This window comes from Dendrobates tinctorius, unplaced genomic scaffold (assembly GCF_039654945.1).
Source record: "Dendrobates tinctorius isolate UK_male_01 unplaced genomic scaffold, ASM3965494v1 ptg000038l, whole genome shotgun sequence".
In the NCBI taxonomy this organism is placed as follows: Eukaryota; Metazoa; Chordata; class Amphibia; order Anura; family Dendrobatidae; genus Dendrobates; species Dendrobates tinctorius.
In genome coordinates this window covers 26,661,878-26,687,732 of record NW_027361706.1, presented here as the reverse complement: position 1 = coordinate 26,687,732, position 25,855 = coordinate 26,661,878, and the positions used below count along the sequence as shown (strand labels likewise).

Sequence of the window (25,855 nt, the reverse complement as noted above, 5' to 3'; positions counted from 1 at the left end):
TATCCAATGGATGAGCAATAACTTCCAAACTTGGGAAAACCCTTTTAAGAGGAGAAAGTAGCACGTTTCTCCCATAAGAAGTATTGTAAAGTTCCTTATTCTTACTATAGAATTTTTCAAAAATTTGCTGAAATTTGTATTGGAGTATCGTTAAAACCTTTCATAATCCCATGTGATGCTATCGTCCTTATGTGGGGGCCATCTTTTAAAAGGCAATGTTCTGATGCTGCTGGCCATGAAGGCTTTGATTGATTGCCATAGACAACCCAGCCCTCCCGTCTACAGGTTACGTTGAGGGAGAGAAGGATTCGGCCATTTCAATTTCAATGACTCCTCCTTTTGTTTGCTGCTGAGATAAGAGGATTCTTTGAGAACACAGGAACGCTCGCCTAAGGAGTGTCGACCGGTCAGCTGAAAAAGTGCTCGGCTGACACCTCTCCAATGTGTATGGGGCCTAAACCATCCTAGGGTGGCAGGGCAGAAGCAGACGGTGCTTCATTTGTATATCGTGTCGTGATCCAGATTTATCAAGACATCCAGTAATATACGAAATTACATCCCAAACTCTAACGATAAAAATTAAATTTTAAATTTCTATATTTGTTTCTTTTTTTTTTTTACATTTTTTTCTTAACAGATCTATCTTTCAAAAATATTTTCTTTTGCACTCACTTCTGCAACAAACAAACAAAAAACCCCCGCAATCATACCCACCCCACAAAAAAAACAAAACAAATTCCTACATTTCATATGTTGTTTTAATCACATCTGGAACACGCTAGCACCTCAAATAAAAATCCGAGATGACCATTGGGTTTCACTACGCTCGCTTTGTTCAAAACAGTGACAATCTCCAAATGAGTCTATTTCTTTGATGTCATCAGTCTGATTAGATAGTTAAGAGGCGAGAAGTTTTTTACGTTTTGGCCCTGCGGAACCGCAGCAATTCCGCAGACATGGTACAGTACCATGTAATCCTATGGGTTTTCAAAACCGCTGTGCTCACGCTGCGGTTTTTTCCATGCGGTTTTGCTGCGTTTTTTTTTCCGCAGCATGTCAATTCTTTCTGCGGATTTCGCTGCGGTTTCACACCTTTAACATAGTAGAGGTGTGAAGCCACAGGGCAAAACCGCAGGCCAAACCGCTGCAAAACCGCAGGTCACTTTACCTGCGGTTTTACCTGCGATTCCGCAGGAAAAAACCTGCAGGTGAATCTGCAGCGTGTGCACATAGCCTTATGGGATTGTAGTGACAATGCACCAAAAGATCTTTAAAATTGGCCGAACGTCGAGCTACACACTGGGAGGAAGGAGGTAAAGCCCTTTTCAAAATGGGGTCCGTAAGGAGGACATTCCAATGTTTATTGATGAATTTTTCTATGTTATGCCACTGACCATTAAAGGTGGAGATAAATCTTACCTGTTTGTTGTTCTCTTTATCTGCAATTTGGTAACTATATAGCAGTTCATTCCTAGATGTTGCAACCGCTCTTTTGTACCCCCTCCTGATCATCCTTCGACTGTAGCCCCTATCCTCAAATCTCCTGGTCAGTTCTGCTCACTGTTTCTCAAACCTTATTGGAACCGAACAAAATCTCTTAGCATGTAAAAACCGACCTATAGGGATACTACGGATGATGCTTGCTGGGTGGGCAGAGCCTGCTTGTAAACACGAGTTTGTGGCTGTCGGCTTCCTGTATACATCTGTATGGATCATCCCATCATTGGAAGCTTCAATCCAGATGTCAAGGAACTGCAGGTGCGTGTTTTACTGAATAAAAGTAAGGCTGTACCTTTGTTATGAATATCCAGAGCGGTTTATGTCATTTTAATAAACTCGTTTGGACATTTCCACAATACTGCTTCCTATGCCTACCTCAACAGCAGCCGAGTGAGTACAGATTTCTACGGTATATACAGTTGTGTGAAAAAGTGTTTGACCCCTTCATGATTTCCTATTGTTTTTCTTGTTTGACACACTTAAATGTTTCAGGGGATAATGGCTCTCACTTTGGTTTGCTGGAGTCCCAAAGCTTGAGAAATTTCTTTTTGACCTATTCCAGACTGATAGATCTCAATTACTTTACTTTTCACTTTGTTCCAGAATTTCTTTGGTTGTGGCATGATGTTTAGCTTTTGAGAACCTTTTGGTCTACATCATTTTGTCAGGCAGGTCCTGGAAGACCTTTGGGGTGGCCTAGTCAAACTCCTGTCCTTAATCTGATTGAGATGCTGTGGCATGACCTTAATAAAGTGACGGGATGAAGGTGTCGTAGACAGCACTGCTGATAAAGGATCCAAAACAACATATACTTGGATGGATTTATTTGCAGGGTATAAGAGTCAATGTGTTTCGAGGTCACACAGGACCTCTTCATCAGGACAGAAAACTAGTAGTAACTGTCAGAAGTGGCTATCTTATATGTGGTCTTTAAAAAAATAAAAGCCAATCCGAGCACATGTTAATGTCAAAGTTCAACATTAGCACTGAAACAAAGTCAAATACTAAAATGTTACATATAGAATAACATATAGAATAAAATGTAACATTTTTCACGTTGCTTTCTGCCACCACATCTGGTGAGTTATTTTAATTTATTAAATACTGGTATATCGTATAAGACCCTATTGCACTTTTTCGTCCCCCAGTTCTTCCTTCATGACCTTAAAAAGGTGGTTCATGTTTGGAAACCCTCCTATGTGGCTGTGTTACCACAATTCTGCAAAGAGGAGTGAGCCAAAATTCCTCCAGAGCGTTGTAAAAGAATCTGGGTTGCCTGGACACCTTGTTGAAAGCACGTTTTACGATGTGATCATTATAACCTCTGTCCAGGAGACGTTGAGTCACAGTGCGGCTTTCACTAAAAAAAGAATTAAGGTCAGAGCAAAGACGTCTGGTTCTGTTGAACTCCCCATATGGTATCGCTTTAACGGTTTGTCATGTGAAGAAGTAGAAAGGAGAAGTGTGTTACCAGAGACTTTTTTTTCGAAATACAGAGGTGTGTATTTTCTGATCCTGAACATTGCCAGATAGCCAAATGTCGAGAAAGGACAATTCATTTCCAATGCCACTTATTGTACAGGATAAATTAAGGTCATTAGAATTCAAGAAGACATCTAACAAATCCAAGGCTGTGCGTGGACCCTTCCATATGAAGATCAGATCATCCACATATCTGCCGAATCAGTGGATATAAGAAGAAAAATAATTCAAATCAGAAAAAATAAATCTTTCTTCCCACCATGCCATATACAGGATGACTAGGGAAGGGGAAAATTTTAAGCCCATCGGGCCACCAAGAATTTGCAAAAAATATTTTTTGTTGAACATAAAAAAAATTATAGTCTAGCAGATATGCGAGTGAGACGATCAGATAGGATTTGAGCTCTGCAGAATAATTGCTGAAATGGTTAAGGTGATGATTGATAGCCTGCAAAGCAAGATTGTGAGGAATAGAAGAATAGAGATTGACTACATCACATGTGAAGAAACAAAAAAATTTTTCCCACTGTAAATTATCGAACGCCATCAGAACAGAGGTGGAATCTTTCAGGTAACCAGGAATTCTCGACACCAAAGGCTGCAGATGGCTGTCTACCCAAGAACTGAGATTTTCATTTAGTGAACCTATGCTTGAAATAATAGGTCTGAAAGGAGGAGGAAAAACCTCTCTGTGGGTCTTGGGTAGACCATGAAAAATCGATATGATGGGGAATTCGGGTAGTAGCCATGTGCCAGTCTTCGAGTTGATGACACCGGAAGCTATGCCTTGCTGATTTAAAAGAGATAATTTCATTTTATAAACTGGAGTAGGATCTGCAGACAGAGGATAGTATGTGTTAGTATCGGGCCCTTTAAAAATGCTCCACTTTTAAATGTGTGGGCCCTTTCAAATCGCGTCCCATGATTTGCAGGGACGCGCGTGCACATACCATAGCACTAAGGCTGGCGTCAGCACTCGGGCAAGTGCTGGGGCCCTGGCGAGATGGGGGGGTCCACTCACGCTGTCTGGGTACCCGCCGCCACACACACCATGCACCGAGCCACCGCATCGCTAGGCTGTGTACTTCTCTTCTGGCACAGGACCTGTGATGAGGTCACAGGTGGGGAGGAGTCAGTGGTCACATGATCAGAAGCCTTGGGTCTGCAGATCTCTGCTGTGCAGGTTGTCATGGTGCTGGATGAGGGTCTGGGAAGTCTGTGTGGGGTCAGGGGGGGTTTACAGGGGGAATTTAGCAGAGCTGTGTGTGTATGGAGCAGAGCTGTGTGTGTACGGAGCGGAGCCGTGTGTGTACTAGGCGTGCGGAGCGGAGCCGTGTGTGTACAAGGTGTACAGAGCAGAGCCGCATGTGTACGAAGTGTACGGAGCAGAGCCGCGTGTGTACGAAGTGTACGGAGCAGAGCCGCATGTGTACGAAGTGTACGGAGCTGAGCCGCATGTGTACGAAGTGTACGGAGCGGAGCCGCATGTGTACGAAGTGTACGTAGCAGAGCCGCGTGTGTATGGAGCGAAGCCGCACGTGTACGAGGTGTTTTGAGTGGAACCGCACGTGTACAATGTGTATGGAGTGGAGATGTGAGTGTATTTTGGCATAGAGGGGCCCCATTTGAAAGTTTGCACAGGGCCCCATAACTTTGTAGTTACGCCACTGCATGTGGGGCTGTGCTGTATACCATGGTGCTGTGCAGTATACCATGGCGCTGTGCTGTATACCATGTGGGGCTGTGCTGTATACCCTGTGGTGCTGTGCTGTATACCAATGGGGGCTGTGCTGTATACCCTGTGGTGCTGTGCTGTATACCATGTGGGGCTGCGTCATATACCATGGTGCTGTGCTATATACCATGTGGGGCTGTGCTGCATACCATGGGCCTGTGCTCTATATCATGTGGGGCTGTGCTTTATACCATGGTGATGTATACCATGTGGGGCTGTGCTATATACCATGTGGGGCTGTGCTGTATACCATGGGCCTGTGCTGTATACCATGTGGGGCTGTGCTGTTTACCTTGGTACTATGCTGTATACCATGTGCTGTGCTAATTACCATGTGGGGTTGTGTTATATACCATGTGGGACTGTGTTATATACTATGTGGGCTGTGTTATATACTTTGTGGCTGTGCTATATACTATGTGGCTGTGTTATATTCCATGGGGGGTACATTACACTTTATATTCTATGGGGGAGGCTGTTTTATGTAATATGGGGGCTACATTATATTCTATGGGGAGGTGGGCTGTATTATATTCTATTTGTGGCTACATTATATTCTATGGGGAGGTGGGCTGTATTATCTTTATTATATTCTATGGGAGGTTATCGCATCATACTCTATGAAGGGGCTACATTATAGTATATGTGGAGGGTACATTGTAATCTACGGGGGCTGCATTATTTTTTATGGGGGGCTAGGTTATATTGTATGGGGGCTGTATTATACTTTATGAGGGGCTTCATTATATTCTATTGGGGCTGCATTATACTATATGAGGAGGGCTACTTTGTATTCTATGGAAGGGCTACATTATACTATATAAAGGGCTGCCATATATTCTGTGGAGGGGATGCATTATACTATATGAGGAGGGCTGCATAATCTTCTATGGGGGGTTACATTATATTCTGTGGGGTGGCTACATTATGCTCTAAGGGGTGGTTGCATTATACTATATGCGGGCTGCATTATACTGTATTGAGGACTATGGGGAATACATTATACTATATGAAGAACTATAGGATGCATTATACTATGGGAAGTGAATTGTACTACATGGATGACTGGCGGTGTATTATACTATATGGAGCACTATTAGGAGTGTATTATACTATATGGAGGACTGAGCAGTGTATTTTAATATATGGAAGAGTCTATTGTATTATATGGAGGACTGAGTGTATTTTAATATATGGAGGGCTATGAGGAGTGTATTATACTATATGGAGGACTATGGGGAGTGTATTATTCTATATAGAGGACTGAGGAGTGTATTATATTATATGGAGCACTATGGGGTGTAAACTTTAGATGTGCTGCTGATAACATGATACTGTATGGGGACAGATTGATCCATTAGTGATTGTTCTGTCCCCATCATTCTTTCTCAGACGGTGGGAAGAGGCCAAGAAACAAGTGTTGAACGACTTCAATATTGTCGATCACACTCATTTAGCGTCCTGAACTCAGCGCATGTAACTACAATCAAAATGCTTCTGTGTGTTGTGCAATATGTTAGCATTTGGGGCCCCATTTTTGCCTCCTATATATGATACACACACCACACTCTTATATGGCCTAATATGTCATATGAGGCCTGTATATCGAGCGTACAGACCTCACTATCATCCTCCTGTATACCGTACATAGGCAGAGAGTGCGGTCTGTACAGTATTTAAGAGGGCGACAGTCTGTATGTCTTATAGGGGGCCTAATAGGAGGCCGACACTCTGTATGTCTTATAGGGGACCTAATAGTAGGCCGACACTCTGTATGTCTTATAGGGGGCCTAATAGGAGGCCGACAGTCTGTATGGCTTATAGGGGGCCTAACAGTAGACCAACAGTCTGTATGCCTTATAGGAGGCCGACAGCCTGTATGTCATATACGAGGCCAATATGACGTACATACCGCAATATCGGCATCCTATATACTGTACATACCATACTCTCAACCTCTTGTAGAAAGTATCTTTTATAGGAGGCTGAGAATGTGGTTTGTACGATATATAGGAGGCTGAGAGTGCGTTCTGTATGATATATAGGAGGCTGAGAGTGTGATCTGTACGATATATAGGAGGCTGAGAGTGTGGTCTGTACGATATATAGGAGGCTGAGAGTGCGGTTTGTACGATATATAGGAGGCTGAGAATGTCGTCTGTACGATATATAGGAGGCTGTGAGTGCGGTCTGTACGATATATAGGAGGCTGTGAGTGTGGTCTGTACGATATATAGGTGGCTGAGAGTGCAGTCTGTACCATATATAGGAGGCTGAGAGTGCAGTCTGTACGATATATAGGAGGCTGAGAGTGCGGTCTGTACGATATATAGGAGGCTGAGAGTGCGGTCTGTACGATATATAGGAGGCTGAGAGTGTGGTCTGTACGATATATAGGAGGCTGAGAGTGCGGTCTGTATGATATATAGGAGGCTGAGAGTGCGGTCTGTACGATATATAGGAGGCTGAGAGTGCAGTCTGTACAATATATAGAAGGCTGAGAGTGCGGTCTGTACGATATATAGGAGGCTGAGAGTGCGGTCTGTACGATATATAGGAGGCTGAGAGTGCGGTCTGTACGATATATAGGAGGTTGAGAGTGCGGTCTGTACGATATATAGGAGGCTGAGAGTGCGGTCTGTACGATATATAGGAGGCTGAGAGCGTTCTCTTTTGCACACTGTACAGCTTACTAAAAGACACACGTTTTAGTGGGAGGGGCCAAAAAATGAACACGTAATAAAACCGTTTATGGTAGCCATAGGGTGGGTCCCTAGAGTCAATTCCCCTGGTGGGCCCTAGGCACCCCAGTCCGACCCTACTTAGGACCAAATTCACACAGTGCATATCAAGACCAGTATCAAGATTCACAGTGCAACCACCTTTTGTCTGTTTGCCGAATTACAATATTTGTATTGTTTTGCAACTCAGAAATAGCTCTGGATTGCTGAAACGTCAAATTATGCTGGAAATGAGATTAATTTGTTTATCAAGAATTCTGAGATCTTTTTCGACTAGAGATTGAAATAAGTCAAGGGAGGTTCTGTTTCTACTTAACTGATCTGTCTGCCCCTGATCCCTGCCGGACGTAGTTTGTTCTTCTTGGTGAGTGTTAGCCTAATTCTGCTGCTCTGAGGTCTGATATTCTGCTGCCTGACCCTTTAGACCGTGTTCTGACTCTCTGTCTGTCTTGCCCCTTGGCTTTTGAGCCGCTATTTTTTGTTATTGACCCTGGACTGTGACCTGACTTACACCTTTGTCTTTTTCAGTATTGACCCCGGAACGTCTGACTCTTCTGCCTCACGGCCTGTCTATGAGTAGTGACTAGCATCACAGACAGCAATCGGACTCGCGGATGTGACATGTACAGGCTCGGACTGACCCATAGGGGAATCCCACGGAGGTCCCCTGTGCAGACACGAGCCCCCAACCTCCCTACATGGGTAGTTCTTGGCATAATTCACATGATTTGCTCCGTAGAGAAAAAAACAGCATCTCATCATTCATTAACCAAACTACCTAGTCTATTATTATATAGAGATATAGGTACATTATTGAATGACGGTAGAGTATTTTTTGTATGCAGATGAAAATAGGCCCCCACAGCCATTGTTACTGGTCGGCAGTAGGCACCTCAGTCCGACACTGCATATGTTTGTACAGATGGCACATGTTGCATTATATCCTATGAGGGGACTGCATTATACTCTATGAGGGGCCTACATTATACTCTATGGGTGGGCTGCATTTTACTCTGAGGGGGCTACATTATATTATATAAGGGGACTGAATTATACCCTATGAGTGGGCTGCATTATTCCCTGAGGGGGGCTTTATTATACCCTATGAGAGGGCTGCATTATTCCCTATGAGGAGTGTACATTATATTCTATGGGGGGGTGCATTATGCTATATTGAGAGGGCTACATTATACCCTATGAGGGGGTTGCATTATACCCTAAGAGGGGACTCCATTATATTCTACGGGGGGCTGCATTATGCCCTATGAGGAGGCTACATTATATTCTACAGGAGGGCTGCATTATACACTATGATGGGGCTGCATTATATTCTGTGACGGGGGCTACATTATATTCTATGAGCTGGCTGCATTATACTATATAAGGGCTTCATAATATTCTAAGAGGGGGCTACATTATATTCTAAGAGGGGGCTGCATTATACTATATGAGGACTGCATTATATTCTATGAGGAGGCTGCATTATATTCTATGAGGTGGGCTACCCCAACTCCTGCTATATCATTAAGACGTATACTACCTTATATTATATCCTGATATTAGCGTGTTTTACACCACAAATTGTGATCTTGTATTTATTTTTATGTATCTACATAGTGGGCCCCTAGTGCGCCCAAGGAGTTCTAGTCTGACGCTGTGCACATGCATTTTCCCCATGCTGTTCACATTCCATTTGAGCACTTTTTCCATCTATTTCAGCAATTTTAATGCCCCCCCAGACCTGCTGGGGAGGTCCGCCAGAAAAATGCTCGGGTTTCCCATTGACTTCAGTTATATTCGTTACTAGAGAAGAACAATCGAGCATTATGGAAAGCTTGTTACGAGTAAGAGCAGCCAATAATATCAGGGCTCGCTCATCACTAATTATATGATAAAATGAATGGTGTTGCTGAAAACTACAATACAAGGCATCAGCATACTGAGATTTCTTGGACCTGTAAGTTGCGTTCTTTGTGCAGTGAAAAAACAGTGTCAAAAACAAACCAAATACCATTGTGGGAACTTAAAGTGAAGTCTGCAATGATTACGTTTCTGCAATGATTAAGGATGACTTGGCTGCTGTGGTAGATCGTCTCACTCGGCTGCACGTAGAGGTGGACACAGGAACGCTGTTTTTTAAATCTTCAACTATTTTATTGAAGGTACTGCATAAACCAGTGCAGCGTTAGCAAAACAAACAGCGTTTCTGGCCTAACCAGAAACATAACGTATGGCACAGTCTGTATTGCTGAGGGGATCCGCCCGCTCATGAATAAATAACAAAAAAAAATTCAGCTTTCCTTATCATGAAAGCACAGCTTGGGGCTTGCACCTCCAGGTACGTTCAACACTGAGCAGAATGCTGTGTATTTATCCTCTGGACTCCACACACTTTACAGATGTTCACTCACCCTGGCCCTAAACATGGCTGATTAACCCTTCTCAGCACTTCGGGTGCTGGAGTGTTTATTTAGGTTCATGTCACTGAAGCCAATGACAGCAGTGATACATATCTCCCCTCCAGTACTTTGCCAGTGATTTTATCGCACCATATTAAACATGTTGTTTTGTTTTCATATCTTCGAGGAGTTAAGACTGCACAAACAGGTCACCAGCCAATATCTATATATGTGCAGATATTAAGTGCTGCTGAGTGCAGTGGGCAGTGGACTTTAAAGTCCTGCCGAAAATGATCTGTTTTTAGTGCAAACTCAAATCCATAGATAGTGGGAATGAACCTGACTGTCTGGAGTAGTGCACTCCTGAGAGCTGGTGCAGCACAGAAAAAGTCATGGACGTGTGAGTGGGAGGTCCTGATTATGCAGGATGGTAGAGTAATACCACGGTTGCTGGGGGGTAGCCTCATCAGCCAATATTCACTGTGCTGGAGGCTGCTTCATCCCAGGTACAATGCTCCCTACTAGGGACCAAAAGATTGGAGGCAGAGGCCAGGATAAACTTTAAAAGCTCATCTTTATTTTCTTCAGGGCACAGCACATCCCAAACGCCATCAGGACTCTTTCTTTACGTGATACCAACAGTACATCTTCCTCTACAGCAGCACGTCACTTCTTCAGACACACTTGGGTGGACCACACAAAGAACAAGGAACACGGTGAATGCGGCTCTTCGTCTTCTCTCCTGGCAACCGACTACAGACCATGAAGGTAACCGTCTACTACGTTGTGTTTCACCCCTTTACAGCACTGGTGATTCTATCCGTGCTGCTCCCAGACTCCGGCTGTCATCTCCACAGGGACTCCTCTATTGTTCTCCCTGGCTCAAGAGCTCCCAGACACAAGCTGACTTCTTCCACAGACTGGCTTCAATTCACATCAGCTTCCAGCCCCTAGCTGACGGCTCCAGTGGCTCTCCCCACTGGCTGCTGCTGTAGGCACAATTCTCCACTTCTCTGCTCTGGTGTTCTGCCTCCACTTTAGTACCAGAGGCTACCCCTGGCTACACTGGCTCCAAGCAGGAAATCTGTCTCCTCAAGTGCCAGCTAACCTTCCTCTCATCTTAACCCACTAGTGTCCTCCAGAGTTGCCCCAACCTAAGTGTGCTCAGTGCCCCCATCTAGTGTCCCTATACCCAAACTACACCTATCTCTACATATCTAACTAATGTCATGTGGCCGCAAACACATATGTACATATCACATATACTGCACACAAACACGTCAGGGATAACAAGATAAAACAATGACGTCATTATTTACAGGGCTAGTCCCTGTCACCTTCTTACACTAGTCTTAGCTCATTGGAGTGTAGATATGGTAGTAGACTGACAAATGAGAGGAGTTGTAAGACAGTGCAGCACTGTGGAGAGCTTTGTGGGAGAGTGCAATGACTGGTACTGAGTGGAGACATCGGTGTAGCTGCTGGACAGAAATATGAGCCTGACTGCTGCATTCAGGATAATGACAAATGCATTTAGTGACAAGAAGAGTAATTAGTGACTTACAGTTGTGAGTTCAAGATGAAATGGAATCCGAGCAACAGTAACGGCTTTTAGTTATTTTTTTAATTAATAATGAATGATTGCACGCCCTTCTGGCGTGTGCTGGGATTGCGAATCACACATTGGGGTGTAACCACACATCAGACTGACCTCACAATGGGGTGTAACCACACACCAGACTGGTGTATGGGCAGACTAACAGCAAACATAAATACCTGGTGTACCTCTCCTGCCACTCCTACCTTGTGTATGAAAAAGCTCTGTCGTTAATACTGTTCAGGTAGAGCTATTCAATGGCGCTATCCATGAAGAAAGTGCACGGGTAGAGCTATCCCATAGCGCTATTCCTAAAGGAAATGAGCGGTTAGAGGTATCCGATAGCGCTATCCCTCACTGTTCCTGAGCGTAAGCTATTTCACATGGTTGAGCGCACTTGGGATCTGCCCCCAAGGCCCTGCCCATGCCCAATGTTTGGTCCGTAGACCGCGGCTAGGAGTTAGTCCCGCTTTTGTGTACAAAATTTTTGTTCTTTTACAATTGTTAAAAATCTTAATAAAAGACTTGTTTGTACACACAGTTGTACAGATCTGCTGTACTTCAGGGCGCTAGATGTGGAGGTTTACTGTGTTTCAGGGCAGCAGCAACAACCTGCAAATACTTGAGCAGCCCTGGCTAATCCACGCCGGCAGGATGATAAGATCCGGCGGAGGCGGGAACCTATGAGAAGAGAAGTAAATATAATGTAAGTGACGGGACTCCATATAACATGATACTACTGTGCGGTCACTGTGGCCGGACGTCAGAGGAATCTTATCACACAGAGGTCAGAGATCATCGTCAGCCATCATACATGTGACAATCCCATCAATGACAGATGTCATCTTACCCACATGAATTATTCTCACTGACTGACACCACACAACATAGAGCTGATTCTCACACTTACGTCGTCTCTTTCCCTTCTTTTCTTCATTTTTTGAGTCTTGTTGCTCCATACTCAGATCTTTGTCCTCCTGAGCTGGAAATTCTGGTCAGAAAGTAAAAACAACTCAGTAACAATATATTCTTATAGGATTTGCTTTGTATCTATACGTAAGTAAAGGGACTCGATGTTACATGATACTACTGTGCGGTCACGGTGGCCGGACGTCAGCGGAATCTTATACAGAGGTCAGGGATCATTGTCAGCCATCATACATATCCCATCACTGACAGATAACATCTGCTCCTCATGAATTATTCTCACTGCCTGACATCATATAACATGGAGCTGGTTATCACACTTACCTTGTCTCTTTTCAGAATTTTCTTCATTTTTTGAGTTTTCTTCGTCTATACTCAAATATATGGAAGAATTACTTTCCTCGTGAGCAGGAATATCTGATCAGAAAGTAAGAAAAACCTCTTAATAATATATTCTTATAGGATCTGCTTTGTATCTATACTGTAAGTAAAGCGACGACTTATTACATGATACTACTGTGCGGTCACTGTGGCCGGACGTCAGAGGAATCTTATACAGAGGTCAGGGATCATTGTCAGCCATCATACATATCCCATCACTGACAGATAACATCTGCTCCTCATGAGTTATTCTCACTGCCTGACATCACATAACATGGAGCTGATCCTCACACCTACCTTGTCTCTTTTCCTCCATTCCTAGCTCTATACTGAAATATATTGATTTTCTTTCCTCGTCCGTTTCATTTTCTATTCAGAAAGTAAAAAAAAACCTCTTAGTAACAGAATATTCATGTAGGATCTGCTTTGTATCTATACTGTAAGTAAAGCGGCGACTTATTACATGCTACGACTGTGCGGTCACAGTGGCCAGACGGCAGAGGAATCTTATACAGAGGTCAGGGATCATTGTCAGCCATCATACATATCCCATCACTGACATATAACATCTGCTCCTCATGAATTATTCTCACTGCCTGACATCACATAACATGGAGCTGATCCTCACACCTACCTTGTCTCTTTTCCTCCATTTCTAGCTCTATACTGAAATATATTGATTTTCTTTCCTCGTCCGTTTCATTTTCTATTCAGAAAGTAAAAAAAAACCTCTTAGTAACAGAATATTCATGTAGGATCTGCTTTGTATCTGCTTATAACATTAGTGTGCAAAATAAAAATTGTGTCAGGTGCCAAGGTTTTTTAATAGATTTATGGTATTTCGAGGGTGTTGAATTAAAAAATCTCACGGCATTACATAATTTACTCCCAATACCTATACAGCGCATAAAATAATACAACTATGACACTTTGACTTAGTAGCTAAAGATTTTGTAACTTATTATACTCAATAACTTGAACTAATCTCCGCAGCTTGGCCAAAAAGCTCAAGGCCGTTTATCCCACTGGCTGAATGACTAACCCTAATGCCATGAGAGAGTGAATGGCGGGGCAGCACTTCTGCTAGGAAACCGCCAGAGGTCAGACAAGGACCCGTGTCGCTACCCTCTTTTATCCCACTCTCCTTTATGCACTAATACATACACCAATCAGGGACCATTCACAGGAAAGGAAACCTATCCTTCCCCCTGCTACAGTTCCCTGAATGGCCAGGTTTGCTAGCCAACCACCTGGAAAGCACTTATGAGTATGTACCATGGAAAAAACAGAGGGAAAGATTTTCTCCCACCATGTAACCCCTTCAGGACGGGGATATATAGCAAATAGGGTAATGCCATGTGTTCCCCTCCTGAAGGTACATTGATCACCATTACTTTTGCTGAATTGGTTGTAGTTTTTGAGGTAATTGTCACGAGTGTGTCACGTCCTCCTGAGATATCGGGGGTTATAAGATCACTATGTATTGTGAATCACAAATCTTCCATTTAACCTGTGTGTTCGTTTCCCATATTAAATGGATTTAGTTTCATCCATGAAAATAATGATTTCTCCCAATGCGACTTGTGTGCGATAACCAATGCAATAGCTTTTGGTGTTTGGGTCGGTCTTTTGACTCTAACAGTATCTCAAGTAATGAACTATCCTATATAATTATTTTGCATTTCAATTTGTAGGCTTACAGTGCCATAAAAGCGACTTTTTGAGGCCAGAATTCTATTGTGATTAATTAATTATTAAATATTTCAGAAACTAGAGGGAATCTGCCAAAACCAAAGTAATATTTTTAATCAGCACCATAAACTTAATATAAAACCATTCAGACATTGTTGGCACCAAAATCACTGTTTACCAGTGCAATGTAAGTAATGGGACGCCTTATTACATGATACCAATGTACGCGAACGGCAGAGGAATCTTATCATATAGAAGTCAGCGATCATTGTCAGCCATCATACATGTGACAATCTCATCACTGACAGATAACATCTGCTCCACATGAATGATCTGGTAATCTTGGAAAACTCTACAAAATTAATGAAATCTATGGGCAACATAATTGGGATCCATGAAACATGGATAACATAGGATACAAATAACTGAAAAACCATGTGGAAATATTGGAGACTTGAAGTCAACATTCTGTCCTCTGTTTTGTCCTGTAGACATATACGTACCTGACAATGGGGACGAGGGTGGCAAACTGGTAACAGCATCGTCACTAATAGATACAGGAAAAGATTCTTTCTGCCTGATTGGAAGAAGAAAAACATGTAAATCACAAGTAAATGCAGTATAAAAGGGGTTGTCTCACTAGATTAACACCAACTATAAGGCCCATTAGGACTTATGAGAGTTATAGTGTGGAAAATAGAGCAAAAAAAACCTACAAATAATGGCTGACATGTAGTAGTACATCTCTCCTACATTGTGGGCAGCACTAAAAGTGCATGACTGGCTGCAATTATGGGATGTTACTATCAGCAGTTTCTGAAAAGAACAATGACTGCTAATCATGGGGTAATGGATGCTGTATTTGATATTATGGTATTTATGTCCTATATTTGGGGTTGTGCACATATATCAGCCTTGATCTCCAAGTAATCACCCTATAATCTACTCACATTTCTGAGATGTCTGTGTTGGATTCTGGGGTACACTCTGGAGAGGACTTGGGATCCTCCTTGTTCAGCCTACTGGTAGCATTGGTACAGAGCTAAATGCAGACAAGAAGAAGATATTAAATACTTTTTTTACTTTTAGAGGTTTTTTACTTTTTTATCTATTGTTCTCATACTTACTTTAGAAAGCCATTCAGACGAAGATGTAAAATTTGGGTAGCTAAAGCTCTCATTGTCCTCCTCATCCTCTGAGACCAGATGTTCGTGATCTACAAGACATAGGTAATGAAATATTTTTAGAGGCTATCAATAAAACACAGTAACCATTTATCTGTAATATTAATGACAACCAATTGTCTCAAACTATGGTAGATGAGACAAACAGCTGCTTAGTCTAGATGACGTCTCCTTCTACTTACTGATAGATAAGCTTGTGCCCACGTTTTTGTAAATCAGATAATTTTTTATTAAACATAAGAGCATTGAAAACAAATATCACATGTCACAAAACAACATCCATTTTATAATTTTTTCCTCCAGTAACTTACCCCTCCCCCTCAAGGAGACCATTCCAGAAACAAACAACAGATCCCATACAGTCAGATATTGGTTCAGTTCACCATAAATTTAACACAACATTCCTGTATACTGGTGTACCATTAACAAAGTCTGTCCAACCAAAGATTTTATCCTATGAAACTTGCACATTGGAAGCCAGACCGGGGAATTATGTAACACATACAATAACTGAGGAGGTTTACTCTGCCCACCACCGATAGATGTAGATTATTCCACACTGAGACTTTGGTACGTATTGCTTGCAGTAACGGGCTCAAGTTGAGTTCCTCAAACCTCGTTAGTGGAAGCACTATATGGATCCCCAAGTACTTAAATTGCTGAACTACCTTTAATTTAGTTCCTGCCTCCACCTCCCCAGTACAATCGTCATCTCCATCAATCGGCAAAACACACGACTTATCCCAGTTAATCTTCAATTCCGAAATCAGACCAAAACCTTCAATTAATATCATTACCCTTCTTGGGGACTCCCTGGAATCTGCCAAATGGTTGCCATACAGAGCGAACTTCTGTGCCCACGTTTACCACGAGCTGAGGAATGTACACAGGCTTCTGACTTAGAAGGTTGTTAAAGTCTAAGTCTATCAGGAATGGATGACCCTTGATCTCAAATGCTCCTGCTGGAAAAGACAAAACCAAAGTGTTGCGGATATTGTCAGAGACTGTTCCATATCTCAACTGTTTAGATTAAGTTAAACTAATGAAATTTACATGAAGGAAAATTACTGAAAGTCATATTATGAAGAATTAGAAATGGATGAGCTGATAGAGAAGTGCTGATTCTCATGGACATGGGCGATATGTCCTATGTGTAATAAGCAAATTGTTACCTGTCCCAAGTCTTTGTTCAGGATTTTTTCTGAGCATTCCTGTGATGAGGCACTGAGCATCTAAGGGAGGAACGGGATTACAATCCCAACGTATGTCTCCTATTATATAGAAAATTACAGAAAATAAAACATCTTTATTGGACTGTAAGATAAAGCAAAGGAAATAAGTAAAACAATGTAACCAATCAAAGCAAATAATCGGATTATTACACTTACCATTGACAATATTATTATTAATCTCAGTTTCGGATTTCCCATAAAATGGTACACGTCCCACAAGAAATTCATATAGTATGATCCCCATTGACCACCAGTCTACAGGTCTTCCATAGTATTTTTTCAGGATGACCTCTGGGGCTATATAACATGGGGTGCCCAAGACCTGGAAACCAACAGAAGAAGGAGATGAGATTGATGATACCATTTTAATGACAATTTCTCCCATAAAAACACAATGACAGAAGATAAAATATCAGTGGAAAAGTTCTCTAGAAATGAAGAATGCAGAGGAGAAACAACAGTGTGATGAGATTAGTAAGAACAAGCTGCATTTCTGTAAGTGATGCCGACCTCATGGTCCCGGAACTCTCTGCTGAAGTCTTCTGCTAATCGCTTGTAGGTGTTGGTTTTTGGTGTCATGACACCAACTTTTGAAACCCCAAAATCGGTAACTTTAATGTGTCCGGCAGATGTTATCAGGAGGCTGTGAAAGAAAAGATGGTTTTAACCTTGCAGACTATATGATAATAAATGATAACTTCCATTATTATACTACAGGGGGCACTTACTTCTCTGGCTTCAGGTCTCTGTGCACCACCCCATAGCTGTGCAAGTATTCTACAGCAACAACTGCTTCTGCAAAGTACAAGTGGGCCAAGGGGACAGGTAAACGACCCATGGTGTTTAATAGGGTCCGACAGTCTCCACCTGTAGAAAAAAGGAAATATGACTGGTGAGGGGTTTATAAAGCAGACCACCGTGATGTGTAATGAGAATTGAGCAGAGATTTTTGGCAGGAAAGACTGTGTGCAGTTATAATGAATAGCGCACATAATATTAGACTAAAGTAGTGATGAAGTGTGCTCAATGTAACTAATAACATAAAGTGATATCACATCTTGTCTACAGCTGAGGAAACTGGAGATACTGGCTTGCTCAGTGTGGACATACAGGGGAGATCACACAGACAGTGGCGTACATAAAAATCACAGGGCCCCATAGAAAAAGTTCTAATTAGGCCCCTAAAAATAATATCTATCGAAGCCCCTTCGTGTTCTCACCAGCAATACACTTTTTATGGCCATTTCAAAGTATGATGCCCTCAAGCGTGCCCCCACCCACAAACACGGAGTATGGTATCCCCACAGTGAATCCTCCTGCCTACCGTATCACCCCACATATACGGTGTCAATATGAGGCCCCCACTTAGTATAGTGGTGCCCACAATGCCTATACTCAGTATAACGTCCCACACAGACACACAATATAATGGTCCCCACATGTCTCCTCTCAGTATGATGGCCGCTCACACATAAATTTGGATCCTAACACAGAATGAGGACCCCCACACAGAATAAAGACCCCCACAGCATACCACTCAGTATGAAGTCTGCACCCAGTATAGGGGCATTCACAGCCAGCAAATCAGTATCGTGGCATTAGCAGGCTTCCATAGCCTCTCACACAGTACTATGTCCCCCACAGCCACCCAATCAGTATTCTCACCCCTACAAATGCTGACATTAAAAAAGCACTATTCACCTGGCCCCATTCCCACGGCACGCTGCTCTGGTCAGTACAGTGTGAGTACTGAGACTCCACACTACAGGCGGGATGCTGTGACTACTTTGCACCTCCAGTATACGGAGTCTCAGACCACAGTCTCACAACCACGGGCTGAATGGTGGATCGGAGGGCTTTTGGCTTCCTGAGGCACCATTCTGTTCATCAGTATTCTCATTCTGAGGATGCGGCTGCTCTGAAATTGTGATGATAGGAGGAGTGATGTGGCCCAATGCCAAGTGGCGCCAAGCCTCCTCTGACTCATGGGCCCCATAGTTCCCCTGCACACTGATCAATGGATTTCTGTGCAGCTATGTAATATATAACCTAAAGTAAATGCTCTGTGGTGATGGAACAACCACCTGGACAAATCCTAGTTATAGGTGCGGTGATAAGATGTGAGCAGACATGGAGTGACTAGAATATAATGCATATGTGTCCTACCTTCCACATACTCCATGACCATACAGAGGTGAAGTTTAGTTGGAAAGGAGCAGAGCATGGAGACCACAAAGGGACAATCAGCGAATGTTAAGATGTCCCTCTCCATAAAGGCCAATTCCACCTTTTTTGGAGTATTCAGGTTCTGCTTGGCCATTGTCTTCATTGCAAAGACCTGGTGCAAGTCTTTATGGCGCGCTAAGTAGACGGACCTGGAGAAAAGGACAATCCATGGTTAGTAATCAATCCTTAATAACAGTCCAGCTATAGAAATCATTATACGATCTTCTGTACTAATTCTTGAAGTCTGTCCGTCACTGGAAATAAATTTCTAGAAATTAATAAAGTAGCAGCACATAATGTAACCTGTTATAGGTCAGAATGCTCCGCTGTCTATAAATGAGCTGAATAGTGAGAATTAGATGTGGACAGTGATGTGGACTCCGATTATTTCCCTATGATAACACTGAATGGCAGAGCACAGAGGCAGAAGTGTTGTCATAGGGAACCCTGAGAAATGTGGATTATACCAACAGAAATCTCACCCAAAAGTTCCAGCGCCGATCAGTTTGGATGTTTGAAAGTCGCTTATATGCGGCTTTCTCGCTGGGATCAATGATTCGATCGCTCCCTATAAGAAAATAAGAAATGATATTCAGATCAAAAAGCTGCAAGAAAAAAGCTCCAGAAAACTTCTCCCTCCAATATTATGTCCCAGCTGATATACAGCGATTGACTGTAGGGGACGATACAAGCAGAACACTCCACAGACACGGATGCCATTTAACCCCTTAACGACCAGGGGTATTTCCGTTCTTGCGTCTCCGTTTATTGCTCCCCTTCCTCCCAGAGCCATAACTTTACTTTTTGGTCACTATGGCCATGTGAGGGCTTGTTTTTCACGGGACAATTTGTACTTTTGAACGACACCATTGGTTTTACCATAACCTGTACTGAAAAATGGGATAACTATTCTAAGCGCAGTGAAATTGCAGAAAAGTGCAATTCCACAATTGTTTTTTTACCGCGTTCACTAAATGCTTAAATGCTACAACTGCCCTGCCATTATGCTTCTCCAGGTCATTACAAGTTCGTAGATACCGAACATGTATAGGTTCTTTCTGATTTAAGTGGTGAAAAAAAATACATCCAAAGTTTGTATAAAAAAAGGCGCTGTTTTTTGAGACCCGTAGCATTTCTATTTTTCGTGGTCTGGGTCGGGGTGAAGGCTCATTTTTTGAGTGCCAAGCTGATATTTTTATTGATACCATTGTTGGTAGATACAAAGTTTTGATCGCCCGTTATTACATTTTATTGCAATGTTGCAGCGACTAAAAAAGTGTAATTCTGGCATTTTGATTTTTTTCTTATTGCGCCATTTACAGATCGGATTTCTTCTTGTTAGACTTTGATAGAATGAGAACTTTTCTCGTTCTCTCATTTAGGTGGATTAAGATAAATTAAGATTGAAAAATCAAACGTTCGGTGTAAACTTTGACTTCTCTGCCCTGTGACCCCAGAGCCGTGTTACCTGCGCTCCTTATATCAGGGGTAATTCATTCATTACAGTATTAGGGGGAAATGCTTTACACTGCAGCTCCTCTCCACAAGTCCAGATTAATATACATTATAAGAGACTTGTATACAAAACATCTCTGTAATATCGCCTATTATCTCAGCTGCAGCATTTACAATCAGGAAGATAATAGCGCTAGACAGAGGCGGAAATACAGATGTCCCGCCACTGAGCTGTGACTACAGAATACAGACTGCCATCATGGGGGAGGGAGCAGCAGAGACTAGCGGCCATAAATATGCTGTGCCTGCCAGGAGCTGACAGGGAGGCCTGTAAGATCTAACACCAGATCTTCTGATATCTGACTGGTGATCTGGAGAAGATCAGAAAACAAGGACGTGTGATAGAGAAGAAGACGGCTCCTTACCAGGCGTTCCGATGAGCGGGCCGGACGTTCCAGTGCAGACAGGACTTTTTGGGCGAGTTCCTTAATTAAAGACAAATCGCCATGTTGAAATCTTTTTTCAGCCTAGAAAGAAAAGAAAAATGTAAATCCTGAGATGAGAAAGGTCACATTGGAGGCGGCCATTTTATGTGCCATTTGCTCCTCTGGCGCCATATCTGGGGATTCATTGTGTTTTATATTGGAGGAAAGAAGAGACTTCTATCCCACCATTATTATCTATTATTATGGAGAAGATTTGTGCGGAGCGTCTGCCACTTACCTGCTGCAGTAACATCCTGATGTTCTGAAGTAAATCGCTCAGATACTCTGAGGTTAGTTGACCTTGATAGTAATTGGTCAGGCAGTCGTTTACCAGCGTCATCACCAGCCGGTGAGTGAAGCTGAGGACGCCATCGGGTGGTAGAAGCGCAGTGTCGGAGTTATTGTCAAAAATAATCCCCAATAGTGCGGCTACCTGTAAGTTATCTAGAAGATAGTCAGCCATAGCAAGTAAGTGCAAGTGCGCACAGTCCACTAGCTATAGAACCAAAAAATGGCACCAGTGACACTGTGTACATTGTATAAGTAGAGACTGGGTTCCGTGATGTCATAATAGCCAACATCATGTGTGATGTCATAATGGCCAACATCATGTGTGATGTCATAATGGACAACATCATGTGTGATGTCATAATGGCCAACATCATGTGTGATGTCATAATGGACAACATCATGTGTGATGTCATAATGGAATCTGGGGATAGAATCTTCATGGGCGGCTCTGTAGGAATAGATGCTGCCTAGTAATTCTGAAAGTGGAAAACCATGGAATGAATTATGTCTCCATGTTATTACGGCCGTTCTATGCTATTTCCAAATAGAACACAACCAGGATAAGGCTATGTTCACATGTTAGAAATAAAACACAAGAAAGGGGGACTCAAACCCAGAGTGCCAAGAAAAATGGGGTTATTACTTATATAGATATAGTAGAAAAGTATAAATATAGTAAAATAAATCCCACATTTAATTAGCAGTGCTGCGAAAATGGACCTTAGATGCAGAATGGACAATCGGAAAGAAACAACATAAAACCACTTTTGATACTTTGGACTTTTAGTCGGTTTTTCTCTTGTGGTTTTATATGTTCACATGTTGCATTTTTGCAGGATTTTATTCTACCCCTAAAACCAGAGTGGCAGCAGGAAAATCGCTGCGTACAATCCTCGTGTTTTTGCAGCGTCTTTAATTGTTTTGTTTTTTCATTCATTCATTTGAATTGGTGAAAAACTCTGCAAAACTGAAAGAATTGACAAGCTTCAGATCAAAAATGGAGAAAAAGAAATGCAGCGTGTGACTGAGAGTTTAGAAATCTCATTCTCTACGCTGTACTGTAAAATGCAAGGGGTTTTTGTAGAAGGAAAAAAGAAGTTATATCAAAATTATGATCCAAAAAATATCCTGTGCCAAGCACAATATATAAATCCCGTCTGTTTCACCAGTTTCTCAACTGCATGAGAAAAGTGAACAGAAAAAGCACAAAGTAGAAATTTTTTCAAAATCATAAATTGCAATTTTTATTAAATATACAACAATAGTAATGAAAACAAGTAATTATAGTAAAAAACAAAAAAACAAAAAAACAAATGCCTCAGGCTACTTTCACATTAGTGTTTTTTAGCGCTGCGCTTCGTGCGCAATAGAAACGCATGCAAAAAAAGCATCATGCGTTTTGCATGCGTTTGCTTTTTTAGGCGCATGCGTTTTAACCAGTTTCTAGCCATGTTAACTTTTAAAACGCATGCAATTTTAAACGCAGGCGTGCGCATGTCCATGCGCACGCCTGCGTTCCCATAGACGGTAATGTGCTATTTTGGCGCATTCCGTGCGCTAGCGTGCACATGCAGGTTTTTTGACACTGGTTGGACGGACCAAAAATGCAACAGGTTGCGTCCGGCGCGTCTAGGCGCACACTCCAAAAAAAGCATACGCACAAAAACACATAAGAACGCATGCAAACGCTACACCATGCGCCCCCATGTTAAAGATAGGGGCACAGGACGCATGCGCATGGTCGTGCACGATGCACTGTTTTAAAAAACGCTAGTGTGAAACCAGCCTCAGATGTGAAGGATGCTAATGGCTGGAGACACCTTTACACACACTTTACCAGCATTAATATATTGAAATTGAAGATATGCAAATATCTCAAATGTGAAAGGAGGGGTACAGCCACCTATAAATAATCTTCCTGAAATAGGATTAGAACATCATTAAAGTGCCTGTGCTGAGGTAGGAAAATGGCTGCCTAAGTCCAGCAACATATATGGAACACCCACATGATCAATTAACCCCTTTACCCCCAAGGGTGGTTTGCACGTTAATGACCACTGTCTTTTTATGAGGTAATAACTCTGGAATGCTTCCATGGATCCCGGTGATTCTGACTTTGTTTTCTCATTACATATTGTACTTAATGTTAGTGGTAAAATTTCATTCATATAACTTGCGTTTATTTGTGAAAAAAATGTAAATTTGGTGAAAATTTTGAAAATTTAGCAATTTTCCAACTTTAAATTTTTATGCCAGTAAATCACAGAGATATGGCACACAAAAAACTTAATAAGTAACATTTCCCACATGTTTACTTTACACAAGCACAATTTTAGAACAATTTTTTTTTTTAGGAAGTTATAAGGGTTAAAAGTTAACCAGCGCACACCCCTGAAGGTGCTCAATACCACATTCAAGAAGTTTATTAACCCTTCAGGTGCTTCACAGGAATTTTTGGAATGTTTAAAAAAATGAACATTTCACTTTTTTCACAAAAAAATTACTTCAGGTCAAATTTTTTTTTATTTTGCCATGGGTAACAGGAGAAATTAGACTGCAAAAGTTGTTGTCCAATTTGTCCTGAGTATGCTGATACCCCATATGTGGGAGAAAACTACTGTATGAGCACACCTCGGGGCTTGGAGGGAAGTAGCAACGTTTTGGAATGCAGACTTTGATGGATCGGTCTGCGGCTGTCATGTCATGTTTGGAGAGCCCCTGATGTGCCTAAACTGTGGAAACCCCCCAAGTGCTTCACAGAAGTTTCTAACGCCCGGACGTGAAAATAAAAAAATCATATTCTTTCCACAAACATGATCTTTTAGTCCCCAATTTTTTATTTTTCCAAGGATAACAGGAGAAATTGGACCCCAAAAGTTGTTGTGCAATTTGCCCTGTATATGCTGATACCCCATATGTGGGAGAAAACTACTGTATGGGTACACGTCAGGGCAAGGAAGGGAACTAGTGACGTTTTGGAATGCAGACTTTGATGGAATGGTCTGTGGGTATCATGTCACGTTTGGAGAGCCCCTGATGTGCCTAAACAGTGGAAACCCCCACAAGTGACCCCATTTTGGAAACTAGACCCCCCAAGGAACTTATCTAGATGTGTAGTTAGCATTTTGAACCCCCAAGTGCTTCAAAGAAGATTATAACGTAGAGCCATAAAATTAAAAAAAATCATATTTTTTTCCACAAAAATGATACTTTTGCCCCCAATTTTTCATTTTTCCAAGGATAACAGGAGAAATTGGACCCCAAAAGTTATTATGCAAATTGTCCTGAGTAGGCTCATACCCCATATGTGGGGCTAAACCACTGTTTGGGCGCATGGCAGAGCTTGGAAGGGAAGGAGCAACGTTTGACTTTTTCAATGCAGAATTGGCTGGAATTAAGATCAGACACCATGTTGCGTTTGGAGAGCCCCTGATGTGCCTAAACAGTGGAAACCGCCAAATTTTAACTCCAACCCTAACCCCAACACACCCCTAAGTCTAATATCAGCCCTAGCCCTAACTCTAGCCCTAAACCTAGCCCTAACCCTAACCCTAGCTTTAATCCTAATCCTAGCCCTATCCCTAGCTCTATCCCAAACCCTAATGGGAAAATGGAAATAAATACATTTTTTTAATTTTATTATTTTTCCCTTACTAAGGGGGTGATAAAGGGGGGTTTGATTTACTATTTATGGCGGGTTTTTATGTTTGGCAGCTGTCACATGCTAAAAGATGCTTTTTATTGCAAAAAAAGGGTTTTTGCATCAACACATTTTGAGAGCTATAATTTTTCCATATTTTGACCCACAGAGTCATGTGAGGTCTTATTTTTTGCGGGACCAGTTGATGTTTTTGTTGGTACCATTTTCGGGCGCATGACATTTTTTGATCGCTTTTTATTCCCATTTCATTAATTTATTTTCAGGGGGTAGGGTGTTTACACCGTTCCGCGTGTGGTAAAATTGATAAAGCGGTTTTATTCTTCGGGTCAGTACAATTACAGCGATACCTCATTTATATTTTTTTTATGTTTTGGCTCTTTTATGCAATAAAACAATTTTATATTAAAAAAATAATTATTTTTGCATCGCTTTTATTCTGCAAGCTATAACTTTTTAATTTTTTTGCTGATGATGCTGTATGGCAGCTCGTTTTTTCCTGGACAAGATGACATTTTCAGCGGTACCATGGATATTTATATACAGTACAGACCAAAAGTTTTTATACACCTTCTCATTCAAAGAGTTTTCTTTATTTTCATAACTATGAAAATTGTAGATTCACTCTGAAGGCATCAAAACTATGAATTAACACATGTGGAATTATATAGTTAGCAAAAAAGTGTGAAACAACTGATAATATGTCTTATATTCTAGGTTCTTCAAAGTAGCCACCTTTTGCTTTGATTACTGCTTTGCAGACTCGGCATTCTCTTGATGAGCTTCAAGAGGTAGTCACCGGAAATGGTTTTCACTTCACAGGTGTGCCCTGTCAGGTTTAATAAGTGTGATTTATTGCCTTATAAATGG

The 25,855-nt window shown here is 41.9% G+C and overlaps 2 long non-coding RNA genes across 2 annotated transcripts in view; both read left to right on the top strand.

Moving 5' to 3' along the window:
• The window catches only part of LOC141088288 (uncharacterized), a 299,679-nt gene that overhangs the window by 132,545 nt on the left and 141,279 nt on the right, over positions 1-25,855 (top strand). The window lies entirely within an intron of this gene.
• The window catches only part of LOC141088287 (uncharacterized), a 111,705-nt gene that overhangs the window by 63,008 nt on the left and 22,842 nt on the right, over positions 1-25,855 (top strand). Inside the window, exons 2-4 of the long non-coding RNA XR_012231895.1 lie at positions 10,446-10,625; positions 12,052-12,160; positions 12,721-12,809. This is a non-coding gene — a long non-coding RNA (uncharacterized lncRNA). The remainder of the gene's footprint in view (positions 1-10,445; positions 10,626-12,051; positions 12,161-12,720; positions 12,810-25,855) is intronic.